At 47.9% G+C, this 14,354-nt stretch overlaps 1 long non-coding RNA gene across 1 annotated transcript; it reads left to right on the top strand.

Moving 5' to 3' along the window:
- The first annotated feature begins 465 nt into the window (after positions 1-465).
- Positions 466-13,827, top strand: LOC118653237. Its single transcript, XR_004966819.1, has 5 exons — positions 466-1,219; positions 1,998-2,191; positions 4,193-4,337; positions 5,996-6,409; positions 9,151-13,827. It is a non-coding gene; the product is annotated as an uncharacterized LOC118653237 (long non-coding RNA).
- The last annotated feature ends 527 nt before the right edge of the window (positions 13,828-14,354 follow it).

The following is a 14,354-nucleotide window of genomic DNA, read 5'->3' as shown; positions in this document are numbered from 1 at the left end:
CACGCTGTCCCAGTGCTCACTTCCTTTTGGTCCATGCCTCTCACTCACTCATGTGGGTCACGTTCTAATTCTCCACGTGGCTACAAAACCTCCACAGGGAGAGGACTTTGTCTAAGTCACTTACAAACAGTCTTTGAGGGGAAGCACTGCCTCATGCATTGTTATCAGTTGAGTGGCAACACGGAGTTGGACCAAGTGTTGCTCTCCAGGTGGACAGGATGGGAGTCAAGAAAACAGTCCTCGTTCGCCGAAACCGGTTTGGCTCAGTGGATAGAGCGTCGGCCTGCGGACTGAAGGGTCCCAGGTTCGATTCCGGTCAAGGGCATGTACCTGGGTTGCGGGCACATCCCCAGTGGGAGATGTGCAGGAGGCAGCTGATCGATGTTTCTCTCTCATAGATGTTTCTGGCTCTCTATCTCTCTCCCTTCCTCTCTGTAAAAAATCAATAAAATATATTTAAAAAAAAAAAAAAAGAAGAAGAAAGAAAGTCCAAGGAAGTGCACTCTGATTTCTAATTTTATTTCTTGGCACTTCTGCACAGCATCCGTCCATCCTTAATAATCAGGTTCTCACAAATTCTCATTTCACTCAAAGGCTCTGTGGTGATCAGCCTTGGGAACTGGGGGAGCCTCTGTCGTGCTTGATGCAAAACTATGGAAAGGAGGGTGGGTGCCAGCAGGAAATGGGTGGGAATCTCTGAGAAGGTCATGGAGAGATGCTCTCTCCACCAGTCACCAGAAGAGGGTGTCTTTTCTATGTGAATCATGAACAAATGGTCTCATGCTTGGGCCCAACGCCAACCTTTCATTGAGTCCTGGATCCCTTCTTTTGCTGACTGATGGACGAGACTCACTTGCTCTCTGTAAAAACTAAACACACCTCTTCCTTGACTATCATTCACCAGATATTGCTTCTTATCTTTGCCTAGTTTTTTAGCAAAACCTTTTGGAAGGAGTGTCTGCACCATTCCCACCTCCCCTCATCCAGCTCCTAGGGGTTTGATGCCACTCAAGTCTGACTGGTTCCCACCTCTCCACCAACAGGACCCCTGTCCATATGAGATCATAATGCACCTGCATGACCTCACTCAGCCCTTCATCTGCCCATTGTTGATCTGACCTGGCCCCTAATTGTGAGGCCTTGGGCAGCTGCCTTAGGGGTCCCTGCCAGATGGACAGGCAGCAGTCCACCTGAGAAGAGTGAAGGAACCCATTGCAAGGTAGGTTTTTAGGAGAACCATACATGGTAGAAAAAGGGGTGGGACTATATGCCTAACATCTAGCAGAGGTCCTCAAACTTTTTAAAAAGTGAGCCAGTTCACTGTCCCTCATACATTCAACACATGCGCACCGCGGGCCCGGGATGAGTCGGCTGCTAAGCAGGACAAGCAGCGGTGGCAAAAACATCCGGCCGGCCGGATAAATGTTTTCGGCAGGCCACATTTGGCCCGTGGGCTATAGTTTGAGGACGCCTGACTAGGGAGTCAATAAAACTGCTTTCAGTGTACCAGCATAGGGGATGAGAATGTGGACAAAAGCTTTCAGTCTATAATTTTATTATTATTATTATTAATTATTATTATTATTAAAGTATTATTGTTGTGGTCAAGAAAGTAAAAGCCTCACAGCTACAATGTAGAAGTAAATAGATTACTACATTTAGTCCATTTTTAGATGAACATCACTAAACTACACTAGGTCTCTATTTAGTGAAAAATTCAGATGCTGATGCAAAGTTTCAGAAGCTTCCTTTAACCTTTGCTCCAGTAAGAGAGAATGGGAGAAATTATATAAACTTATGCATCCATGGTCCCATATAATAAGTGAAGTTTAGTGGGAATTGGGTGTACTTACTACAATTCTAAGTTCTTCTTTAGACCATCTTTTCCTTCCATCCCAGAAATGACCAAAGTTGTACTACCAGCTTCTAATTTCATGGGCTCAAATAAGGCACAATTTGGTCAAATTTTAGTTTTAAATTGCAGTGTTTTTCTGCAGTATTCCAGCTCTTGATGGGAGAAGCTAACAGCTGTGTGATCTCTGGGACCCGGAAGTCGCCTAAGAAGCCCTTCTTACATTGGGTTGATCCCCTGGGAGAAATGTTAGCTAGACCACAACCCTGCCTGCAGAGGGACTGGCCAGCCACTGACTCCCCTGACGTCCCTGATTCTGAGACACGACTCAGGAGAATGGTACTGTATCGTCATCAAATGTACAGGGAGAACCAGAGCTTTAAAAGGTTATTTCAAGATCACTCAGCTCATATGTGGCAGATCAAGGACTTTGATCCGAGGTCTATCTGATCCCGAAGCTCTTTAACTATTAAGTGAAATTCCTTTTGTTTTTATTCCTGAAAAGATCACTGCTGACTTTATGGCTCAGATGATTTCTTTGATGTCTGCATCTTGATCATAATATACCTTTCTACTCCCCAATATTAGTGGCAATTGTTCGATAAGTAAGGAACTCGAGTTCCCTGTGTCCCCTCTTTTCCTTCTTTCCTTCTTTATCACTCTTTTAAAAAATATACTTTTATTGATTTCAGAGGGAAAGGGAGAAGGACATAGAGATATAAACACCAATGATGAGAGAATCATTGATTGGCTACCTCCTGTAGCCCCTTTACTGGGGATCAAGCCACAACCAGGGCATGTGCCCTTGACTGGAATCGAACCTGGAACCCTTCAGTCTACATACAGGTCTTTCCAGTGAGCCAAACCAGTTAGGGTCTTCCTTCCTTCTCTTTTTACCCTCCCTCATTTAGTTCCTCCATGCATCCATTTTTCATTCACCCATTATTTGGTTCCTCTATACTAGCTCTCAGTCATTTAAACATATTTGACTACCTTCTCTATGCCAGCCCACTGTTCAAAGTGCTGAGAATATGAGATAATAATAGGACATGTTACTTTAGTAATTCATGGCATGGTGAAACCTAGAGTCATGAGCAATATGAAGTTAAACTGAGATGGAGAGAGGAAAGAGCTGGAGAAGAATTTCAATATGTCCCTTTGTATTCTTCTGGCTTTACCACAATAATGCATTGATGTAAAACCTGTATTAAGAAATACTCTGGGCCCGACTGGCATGGCTCAGTAGTTGCGTTTTGAACTATGAACCAGGAGGTCATGGGTCCATTCATTCCTAGTCAGGGCACATGCCCCGGTTGTGAGCTTGATGCCCAGTAGGGGGACATGCAGGAGGCAGCGCATCAATGATCTCTCTCATCATTGATGTTTCTAGCCCTCACTTCCTCTCCCTTCCTCTCTGAAATCAATAAAAATATTTTTTTAAAGAAATACTCTGGGAAGAAATACTGCAATTTGGGACAATATGGATGGATCTTGAGAGTATCATGCTAAATGAATAAGGAGAAGGGAAAGCACAAAAACATATGATTTCACTCACGTGTGGGCTATAAAACAGAAAGTGCCAATGAACAAACAAAACAAACTAACTCATGGACACAGACAGCAGTATGGTGGTTACCAGAAGGAAGCAGATTGGGGTTGGTTGAATAGGGTAAAGGGGTCAACTATATGGTGACAAAAGGAGACTCACCTCTGGGTGGTGGGACACATGCCATGTAAACGATGTTATAGAAATGTCCACCTGAAACTCATGTGATCTTATTTAACCAACATTAGCCCAATACATTTCATTTTTAAAAATTTAACATAAAAAGACAAAATTACTCTGGTCCCCAAAGTCTCACCTGGTTGAGATCTATGCAAGAGGCGGCATGGGTGCGAGCTTGTCCAGAATGGATCAACCTTCTCTTAAATAGGAAGCACAAAAAGTTACTGACTGTAAAAAGGAGAAATTATTTTCATTTACAAAATTTCTCCTCCTTATTCACCTTCTAAAAAGGGAGCTTTTCTTCCTATTCCTAAAAGGGAAGCTGACATGCAATAAAGATAAATGAATAACTGGATGATTTGCAAAGCAAGTGGATTTTTTTCATTATTTTTTTCTCAAACAGAAAAAGCACCAAACCTCAAAGTCATAAGCAGAATGAGAATCGGTTAGAAAATGCTGACTAACGATAGAGGTCTTTTTCCTTTTCATCAGCCACAAACTTGGATCTGTCTATAGAGAAAACATTCTCCAATGACACCCAACCCCTCGCTGAGCAACTTCATTGGGAATGCAAGCATTTCCCCTCCTGCTGAATGTTTCAAACTCTTTTCCAGGTCACCTGCCTCCGTGGATGTGCACTGAAGAACCAGCCACCGCCAGACACTACCCGTTCATCCCATAATCTCAGAAATTTACTCACGATGAGGCTCCTATTCCTCCTCCTCCTCCTCCTCGTTTGTTTCTCACAGACGGTGTCAGGTGAGCTGTGGATCTGGCTGGTAGGGTGACATGGTGGCTGATCTTGGAGCCGGAAGCAGAGAGGACTGAGCGGTTCCTGATCCAAGGATGCACTGACATGTGTAACAACCAATGAGGATGGTAGCTGAAAGAAGCGCAGTACAAAATCCTTGATGTGCCACTTATTAAAAAGATTTTCCCAAGGTTGCCCATCATTACTAATTAGTAATAAACCCATAACTAACCACAGAGATAGATAACATGTACAGGGGGCTTTACAGTTTACAAACAACAACACGTCCTAATAGCAAACACTATTGACAGCTTCCTCTTGACCAAACACCACAACAAAACCTTTCCCCCTCTTATCCCACCTCATGGCAGCATTTACGTTGATGGGGCAGGTACTTTAGGCCTGTCTCACAGACGAGAATAAGAAATGAAGTAAGTGTTCCCGGTCACACAGATTGTATGAAGTGAAGCCCTTAACTCAAGCCCAAGTGGCTCTGGTTCCAAAGGCCATGTTTTCATTAAATAGTCAACAAGCCCAGAAAGTAAATGTATGTATTAAATTACATGGAAATGATGAATATGTTTTAGTATAACTATGGCCCAAGCAATACTTGGAACATCCTTGTACTAAAATATTTGTTGTTGTTTATCTGGAATTCAAACTTAATGGGGTATCCCGTGTCTCCCCTGGTGACCTGATACATTTGTCAGCTCGTGCCAGGTCACGCTATGGTGACAAGGACACCCGAATCTTGGCATCTCAAAGGAGCAAAGCTCTCATCTTGGTCACAGAGGAGGTCTGCTCACTGGAACTGCTCAGAGCCAGCCACCACCAGTCACCACCAGGTCATCCCATAGCCCCAGTAATCCACTCACTATGAGGCTCCTGTTCCTCCCCTTCTCCTCCTCGTGTGTCTCTCACAGATGATGTAAGGTGAGCTATGGCTGCCTTTTCATCAGATGCATAAAAATATCCAAAAACTAATAAAGTTGAAAAGGCAGCCTCCACCCCCGCGAAGCTGCTGCTCTCTGTGTCCGAGGAAAGCACTCCCAGGGGTCCCACGCTCCGGGAGGACGTGTCATTTCTGCTCAAAATTTATTAAACAAACTAGTCCCATGGCCCCACCCAATTACACAAAGGGTAGATCCTACTTTGTGTCAAGAAAATGGCCAGACCCGCCCAGCATGGCTCAGTGGTTGAGCATTGACCCATGAAGCAGGAGGTCACGGTTTGATTCCTGATCAGGGCACATGCGGGGGGTTGCCCTTTAGACAAAGGAGATGCTTTAGGAAGCTTTCCTGGTGCAGCTTATCCTGAAAAGAGCCAGGAGGTAAATATTTCAGGCTTCAGGGCCATAAGGTCCCCATCAAGACAGCCCACCTCTGCTGTTGTAGACTCAAGGCGCCACGGACAATATGGAAACAAGGAGCCACTCGTCTTCCTATAAAATTGAATCTGTCATGGACACTCATATTTGAATTTCATGTCATTTTCACTTAAAACGTGAAAACCATGCTAAGCTCGCAGGTCACGGGAAGGAGGTGGAGGGCTTTTGCCCTGTGGACATGACTTGCAGTCTCACTGTGCAAGGTGAATTCCGGCAGTTTTGGGGCACTATGCCTTTATTTCACTTTATGCTTTTTTCTTCACCTCCCCTGCTTTACAGGCTATGAAAAAAGAAAGAAAAACAAGGAATGTGAAGACATGGGGGGCGCCTGCAAGCACCAGAAGACCCACGGGTGCTCCATCCTGCCTGCAGAGTGCAGGAGTCGGAACAAGCACTGCTGCAGAGTCTAGCTCCCACACCACGGCGCCCCACCCCCCAGCCCCGCTGCTCGCCCTGCTGACTGCTCAATAAAGGCCTACCACTCACGCGGGTCCTGGACTGGGTCTTTCCTGGATGGGCATGCTCAAATGGCAGGCCGTTGAATGGGGAGGGGGGAGCATTTAAGTTCTATGGTTGCTTACACCACTAACCAGCTGGTTGACTTCGAACAAGGCCGTTCCTTCTCTAGTTCTCAGTCTCTGTACCTGCAACTATTGAAACTGTTGTTCTCCAAGCCGCCTGCAATCTGTTCATGTGAGTCTGCATACCTGTGGGCTGAGGGTAAGAGCTCCGAGGGTGTGTGTGTGTGTGTGTGTGTGTGTGTGTGTGTGTGTGTGTGTGATGTGTGGAGAAGTCCCTTAGATTGTGTTCTCATTTTCACACCCCTCAGTGGCTCTTGGGTATCAAGCCATGGCTCCCAGTTGATGACTGGGAGCCAGGGAAGCAAGCTAGGTCAGGGCCCTGAGGAGCAGAAAGCTTTCAGTTGGCACATAGGCATAACCCATAGGACCAGAGATTGAAAAAACCAGCCTCTCGTTCCAAGGAGAACTGAGACTCAGAGACCTAGTGGTTTTTAAAAATATATTTTTATTGATTTCAACAAGGAAGGGAGAGGGAGAGAGATAGAAACATCAATGATGAAAGAGAATCATCGATTGCCTCCTGCATGCCCCACACTGGGGATGGAGCCTGCACCCAGGCATGTGCCCTGACCAGGAATTGAATTGCAGTTCCCTGGGTCATAGGTCAAAGCTCAACCACTGAGCAATACCAGCCAGGCCAGATGTAGTGGTTATTTTCTTCTCCCCAAAGGTGCTGTCCAAATAGCGAGATTCCTTTAAAACCACAATGTTAGAACCCAAGAGATCGTCTCCAGGCCGGCTGAGATCTGAATTGTAATGGAGAGCCTGCTGCTCAGACTGGGAAACGCAATCTTCCGCCCATGGGAATGGAGTGTCCCCCGTTTTGAAATGGTGGGGACAAAGTTTCTTAGCAACAGTTATTCTTGGTGACTTCGTTTTTGTAACGAATCAACCACTCACACATTTCACGCTCTAGGGCAGTGATGGCGAACCTCTTGAGCTCAGCGTGTCAGCATTTTGAAAAACCCTAACTTAACTCTGGTGCCATGTCACATATAGAATTTTTTTGATATTTGCAACCATAGTAAAACAAAGACTTATATTTTTGATACTTATTTTATATATTTAAATGCCATTTAACAAAGAAAAATCAACCAAAAAAATGAGTTCGCATGTCACCTCTGACACGCGTGTCATAGGTTCGCCATCACTGCTCTAGGGAATGCGAAATGGAAAGACTGCTTTGGAAGATAGATGGCAAGTGTGAAACATGCTGACCGCACGGCTCAGTCACCCTCCTGGATATTACCCTGGAGACGTGAAATGTGTGCTCTGACTCAAAACCTGTGAGAAATGTTCATGGCAGCCTTTTCATAATTGCCAGCAAGGAGACACTAATGTGCATATACAGGGTGATCAGTGATTCTGGCTTAAATAATCTGGCTCAGGCTGCTAGGAGTGGCTGGAAGAGACGCTTAGTTGACTGAAACCCTAACTTAGTGACACATTAAAGAAAGTTGGGGTATCAGGACATCTGAAATACCCCTTAGAGAAAGGAACCCAGGACCGAGGGAGGAACATGGGAATTGATCTGTTATGTGTGACCACAGAGCACACTCTGGCTGGTCCTGAGAGGGCCCCGAGGACGTTCCCTTCACAAACAAAGGCATCAGCAACTTGTTCATGAGAAAAAGTCTATGGTGCTTGTCCTCCAGAATAGTGGGACATGGGGCAATCCCACCACTAGTGCCACTGAGGAGGTTAGACTATCAGAGGCCAAAGGCAATATGTGATGGCCTAGTCCGTGGTCGGCAAACTGTGGCTTGCGAGTCACATGCAGCTCTTTGGCCCCTTGAGTGTGGCTCTTCCTAAGCCTTAGGAGTACCTGCTGGGACCCCAGTAGGTCCAGGGGTCCCCAAAGGTGTGGACGGAGTCGGCGAAGAAGGAATGACACGGAGACAGCGTTCAGTTGATCAGCATGGTTGGGTTCTCTTGCCTGGTTCTATTGCCAGGTTCTGTAGCCAGGTTCTGTCTCTAGGTTTCTGTATCCAGTTTCTGTCCAGGATCTTTTGCCATGTTCTCTCCAGTGAAGTTCTTCTGTCTCTAGGTTCTGTGTAGGTTCTGTGTTCTAAGTTCTGTCTCTTTCGGTCTTGTTACATCTGTATTTATACCAGTTGATTCAATCCTATCAATCTCTATTACAAAGGTTAGGGCGTTTCTTATCTCCATTCCAGGGAGTAAAGATTATGTAGCTTAAGCATGATTGTTCGTAGTTAAAGTGATTAATTACCCGCCTGGCACTTAGTTGAGGGGTTTTATTCCCTCCCTAACTTCAGGGGAAAATCCCTACCAGGGGAAACAACCTTTCTCAGAGAGGAGACCTTGGTTAAAACACATAGTGCCAAGAAGGTGAGCAAACATTTTAAGAACAGTATGCCATATATGCCAGGTCCTTTGAAACAGCAAGGATGGACCGGCTCCCGGCAAGTACCCTAATTAAGTTAATAACAATGTACCTACCTATATAGTTTAAGTTTAAAAAATTTGGTTCTCAAAAGAAATTTTAATCGTTATACTGTTGATATTTGGCTCTGTTAATGAGTTTGCCGACCACTGGCCTAGATAATGTGCACTCTAAGTCTAATTAACTGAGGAGTTAAAATAAAAAGTCTAATCTAATTATTAACTTAGACATGATCCTTGTAATAGACTTTGGTGTTGGAATGGTAATCAGAATGGCTTGAACCCCAGAGACCTTCAGCAATTTTAAGCAGATGAGGTTGTTGCTGGCATGGAACTAGGAGGGCAGTTTACCACATGGCTGCAGAGGAAGTGCCCATAGGTTGCATCCCAATCCCTGGGCTTCCTTGGCAACTCCACCTTCTTGTCTCTCTCATTTCTGATTCCCCTCAGTCTCTGCTGGAAGCCTGGCCTCTGGGGCCTCAACCACCACCCCATCCCTCCTGATGTCTCCTAAACCACAATCTCCATTCTCGATCTCCTGCAGACTCTAGACAGGGACCCACTCCTGGAAACCCCCAACATCCAATGAGTCAAAGATAACAGCAACCTCTTCTCCCTCCCTCTCCACCTCCAAGGACCAACTCCTCATGCTTCTACTCTCAAATGTATTGTCCATAACTGACCTCCCCTGCCTGTCATTGGCAATGTCTTACTTCCTACCCTTCATCTCCAACATTTCCACTTCAACTGTTGCATAATATCTCATGTGGCCTATGGATTTCTCATTTCTCCATCTCCTCTCCACACCCTCATTTAAAATTCTCTCATGTTTCCCTGCGGCTTAAAAGGTAAAAATTTTCTTTAGAGTCCTCCATCCATTGGCCACACTTTCTCTAGCTTCATCTCTTACCATATTCTGGTTCGAGACCCACCCCTAACTGGGGGCAGTCACATCTTCAGTACTGTGCCCTTGCGCATTTTGTTCTCTTCATCTTGGAACTTATGTTACTTCTCCTTCAACTTTCCCTGCCTAATTCTCACCCATGTTTTAAGATCCAGCTCCTAGTCACCTTGTGGGATCATTCCTGACCCATCCAACTTGGATAAGACTTCCATGCTGTGTGTCTCAGCAGAGGAGACCTCAAACCCACGTCCCCAGCGATCTATGGGGGCAGCCGGTCATTGGGTAGCAACAAAGTAAATGAACCAACGAGTGAAGAAAAGGCTATCAGGAGGTCTCAGCCTTTCGAATTACTCAGCGCAGAAGGTTACGGTGAAGTCTCCATTTATTTAATGCAGGGCTCACACATCACAGGCAGACCCTTCAGCTCACTTCACTCGGATGCAGCAGAAACTCCTCCCAGGGCAGAACCCTGGCATGCGCAAAATGCAATTTTTCTTCCTCCTCAGGCACACGCTTATCATGGAGTCGCAGAACCCGTGCATGTCTCTGTACCCACAGCCTGAAGAAAGAACCAAAATGTGGGGAGGCAGAGCTCTCATGCAGGAGAAGGAAACATTCAGTCCAACCAGGAACCCCCAAACTTGACTGCTCACAAACCCATTCTGTCTGAGGCACCCCCTCTTCCCATCTGCCCTTTCTGCATTTTCGTTGGGCAGGAGGACGAGGCCAGCCTTCACGGTGGCCATGACAGAAATGTCTGTGCTGCCATGGGATCTGGGAGGAGGCACTGTGCCCACTCTTTTTGGGGTGATAGTCCCTGACCCTGATGTGCTCTGGCGGCTGTCACTGTGGAGTAGTCAGCCATGTCCTTTAGAAGCAAACATGAACATCGATGTCTTCAACCACCTGGAGAGAATCCCACTGAGAATAGGATGACACTACAGCCCCTCCTCTGGGAAAGGAGGAGCTACAGGCGTGTTCATTCCAACATGTAAACATGCACGACACACCTCAGAGCATGTGAGGCATGTCAGCCACCCTCTGAAGTTCACCCATGTTCCCAGGCGTAAAACAACCCCTCCCTCACCTGCCTTCAGGACGTAACAGATATGCCTTAAAAAATGAAATTAAAGACCTAAAATTCACGTCTCTAAAGAAAAAGACCCAGAGGAATTGGGGGCAGGAGCCGAGGTGAGAGGTTTCTAGAAGAGAGAAAAATACCTACAGCACTTGACTCAAAGCCTCCTGGAAAAGACTCCTTTTCCTTCCTGCTAGAAGGTGAGAGGGCTGCACTCGGCCCCACAGAGCAAGGGTCTCAGCAGTCCCCCGTCCAGCCTGTCCACTACGGGCATCAGCAGAAAGTCACCACCCTTGGGACCCAGGAGGCAGAGGTCCCGGGGTGGCTCTCATTGGCCTCAGACTGGCCATAGGGCCAAAGGCTCTTGCTCCCTGACTTCACCCACTCACAGACCTCAGCCCTTTGTCCTTGATGGCACCTGCCCTGAGCCACCCACACGCTGCCAGGGAGTGTGAGGGCCAGGCTTTAGCAGAACTTCAGGACGTGCTTGTCAGCAGTCTTTGTAGCCCATCCTCCGGCCAGAGGCTGCCAGGAAAGGACCACTCACACCTACCCTGTGCTTCCTCAGAGGACTATGCCCGAGGCCTCAGACACTTCGACCATCTCTGGGAAGCACCCCCAATCCTGTGCCCCGGGGCAGCACCCAGGGGAATGTCACGGGAGGTGTCCTGACAGTTCTTTCCCTGTGCTTCCCTAAAGGGCCCCTTCCTGCCACCCACAATTCACCTTCCCTCTCTGATTGAAAAGCAGCTCAAGCTGAGGACATTGTTGGGGCCACTATTCTGAGTGTCACAACAAAACCCATCACAACTCCCAGGGGGTCACAGTGAACAGGCTGTTAACCCAGAGGACCGTGGCTGGGGACAGGCCCCTCCCTCCAGCTCCTGTCAGCTCCTGTCTATAGAAGTGTGAATTAGCACATGGAGCCGTGAGCCCTGAGATGAAGAGTGAAACATGTGATTAGATGAATAGGTTTCTATTAGTGCAGAACACAAGGGAGGAACAGAGTTGGGGGGACAAGGACTAGGGGGTGAGCACAGTGCACAGCGGCCTCAGTGCCCTGCCTGACCCCTGGGCTGAGCCCTCACAAGCCACCTTTCTCTCCGGATCCAGGTGTGCTCACACTCCACCCCTGGGCCGGCTGTGACACTGGGCACTTCTGTGCTGCAGGGGACGGACAGGCAGGGGGCAGACCCCAGCCTCCCTCTCTGCTCATCCCTCCAGCCCTGGAGCAAGATACAGAGCAGCACATACCCCTGTTTCTCCCAGGTGCCACAGTTCTAAGTATGTGAACTGCCTGCTTTTGCAAAACCTCTCAGCTTCTCTTTCTGCTCCTGCAGCCAGCCATCCAACACGATACCCATAGCTGAGGCAGAAGCTTAAAGAGAGGAGAGCATGTGTGTGAGGGTGTCATCAGATGGGATGGGAAAGCAGGTGCCCAGGTACGGACTTCACTGACAGGTGCCCAGGTGCAGACCTGAAGGTGCTAACCCTGCCACTCCCTTGAGAGGCTGCCCTTTCCTCGCTGTTCCTGGTGAGCATCCCTACACTGGCTCCGGGGCCCGGGGGTCCTTCTGCAAGTGGAGTGGTGGGAGGAAGGACATGGGGTTCAGATATGAGAAGGCAGTGCCAGTGAGGGCTTACCTGGTGTCACCTGAGACAGGAAGAAGACAGCGAAGATGAGGACATAAACCAGCTTCATGGGGCCGGTTCTGTGGGGACCGCTTTTGGAACTCCTGGGAGGAGAAAACAGGTGCATGACCATGTTATTGGATAAAAAGTAGCTTAAAGCTTCCCCATACAGATCCAACCAGGGCGACTCACTGCAGGAGAGAGTGCCCAGTTTTGGCCAGAGCACTCGCTGAATGTACAGTGAGCAGTGAAGCCCATGAAATGAACGGGCACAATGGTGAGCAAGCTCCATGCAGAGCTGGGCGATGCCCTTTGTTCCCGCCAAGGACCCTGGCAAATGCAGCAGTGGTCATGGAGGTAAAAGAATGGCTGCAGCAAGTTGATGTTACTCTATGAATGCGCTGGAGAGTATATGGCTTTCTCCCCATTTACTCTCCTGGAACTTGGATGATCTGCTGCGTGAACTTGGGCACACACAGTGCCAATGCCACCTCCCATATTACCACTAAGGGCGCTGGCACTCAGCAGAACGAAGCCGTCACTCACCTCTCAGACTCACCTCCCAGCTCCGCTCCCTCCTCAGACCCCCGCAGCCTCTTGTATGCGCAGAGAGGCCGTGTCACTGGGTCACATGCTCTGACTGGGGCCTGGTCCTGCCCGATCTGACCAGTGACATCGGCCTTTTGTCCCAGGGTGACTCTGCTGACTCAGGTCATTGTCCAGGCCACAGTGAGATCTCATGACCCATCAACCTCGTGGCCATGGTCCTTGCACGGATGCCTGGCTTAGCTTTGGGGAGGTGCCGGAAGAGGGGTTTTCCTCCTGACCCAAAGCCAGAGTGAAAGTCAGGCCTCCGCCCACGCCAGATCCTAGTCTGCAGGCCCCTCATCTGACTTCACCTGCTATGTCTGTTCTCTGTCCCAGGTGTGGCCCGCTGACCCTACCTTCGAGACCCAGGGAGCTGGGGTTGAGATTTCTCTTGTTTTTAACCGGAAAATCCTGGGCTCCTCATGAGAGGTGATGCCCCTCTTTCTGAAGGAACCTCGAACTCGTCCACAGCAAGCATCTTCAGAAGTGGCCAGCGTAGGCACTCTGTGCCATTCCCTCCTGTTTCCAGGTCATGGTTGACGTCTGACGTGTGTTTCTGTAATAAGAGGCCGACCGAGAAGAGCACATGGAAGGCATCTGCCTTCCTGCAGCCAGAGGCCTACCGTCTGCTTCACGCAGACACCAATGCCATCCCCAGTGCACACACGAGGAAGAGAAGAAGAGACCTGAATGGTGGTGAAATTTGTACGTAGCAAAGCCCACGTTAGAATCAGGAACCAGGCCCCAGACCTGAGTTCTAGTCTGGTCTCCTGCGGAAGGACCTCCTAGTCCCTTCACACGGGGATTAGCTTCAGATCACGGTGGCTATCAGTTCACATCTAAGAATAAATTGGCTGATAATGTTCCATTGACTCATGAGAATTTGGAAATTTGAGGTTCAAAATAAAGGTTTTTGTGATATTAATGAGCAGATTTAAAAATTCACTGTAATGGGGGAAAGGTGCAAGAATAAAAAAGATTATTTTTGTAAAGACAAACAAATCATGACTTCCACTATCAGGTATAATAATGTACAATGATGCTGAGGCTTGAAACATGTGGCACTGGCCCAGGAACAGAAAAAAGTACCAGGTTCCTGCCCTAGCCGGATTGGCTCAGTAGATAGAACATCGGCCCATGGACTGAAGGGTCCTGGGTTTGATTCCCGTCAAGGGCACATACCTCCACTGTAGGCTCCATCCCCAGCACTGGTCAGGGAGTGTGCGGGAGGCAACCAGTCAATGTGTCTCTCTCACATCAATGTTTCCCTCTCTGTGCCTCTCCCTCTCCCTTCCACTCTCTCTAAAAATCAATGAAAAATATCCTCAGGTGAGGATTAACAACAGGAAAGTATTGGGTTCCTTAATAGGTGCTTGTAGAGCTCGTTAACACCTGGCAGGTCTGAAAGCCCTGCTCTGAGCCCTGTTTCTTCTGTGTCCATGTTCCCATGGG

This window comes from Myotis myotis, unplaced genomic scaffold (genome assembly GCF_014108235.1).
Source record: "Myotis myotis isolate mMyoMyo1 unplaced genomic scaffold, mMyoMyo1.p scaffold_m19_p_39, whole genome shotgun sequence".
Lineage (NCBI taxonomy): Eukaryota > Metazoa > Chordata > Mammalia > Chiroptera > Vespertilionidae > Myotis > Myotis myotis.
This window is presented reverse-complemented; position numbering and strand designations above follow the sequence as displayed.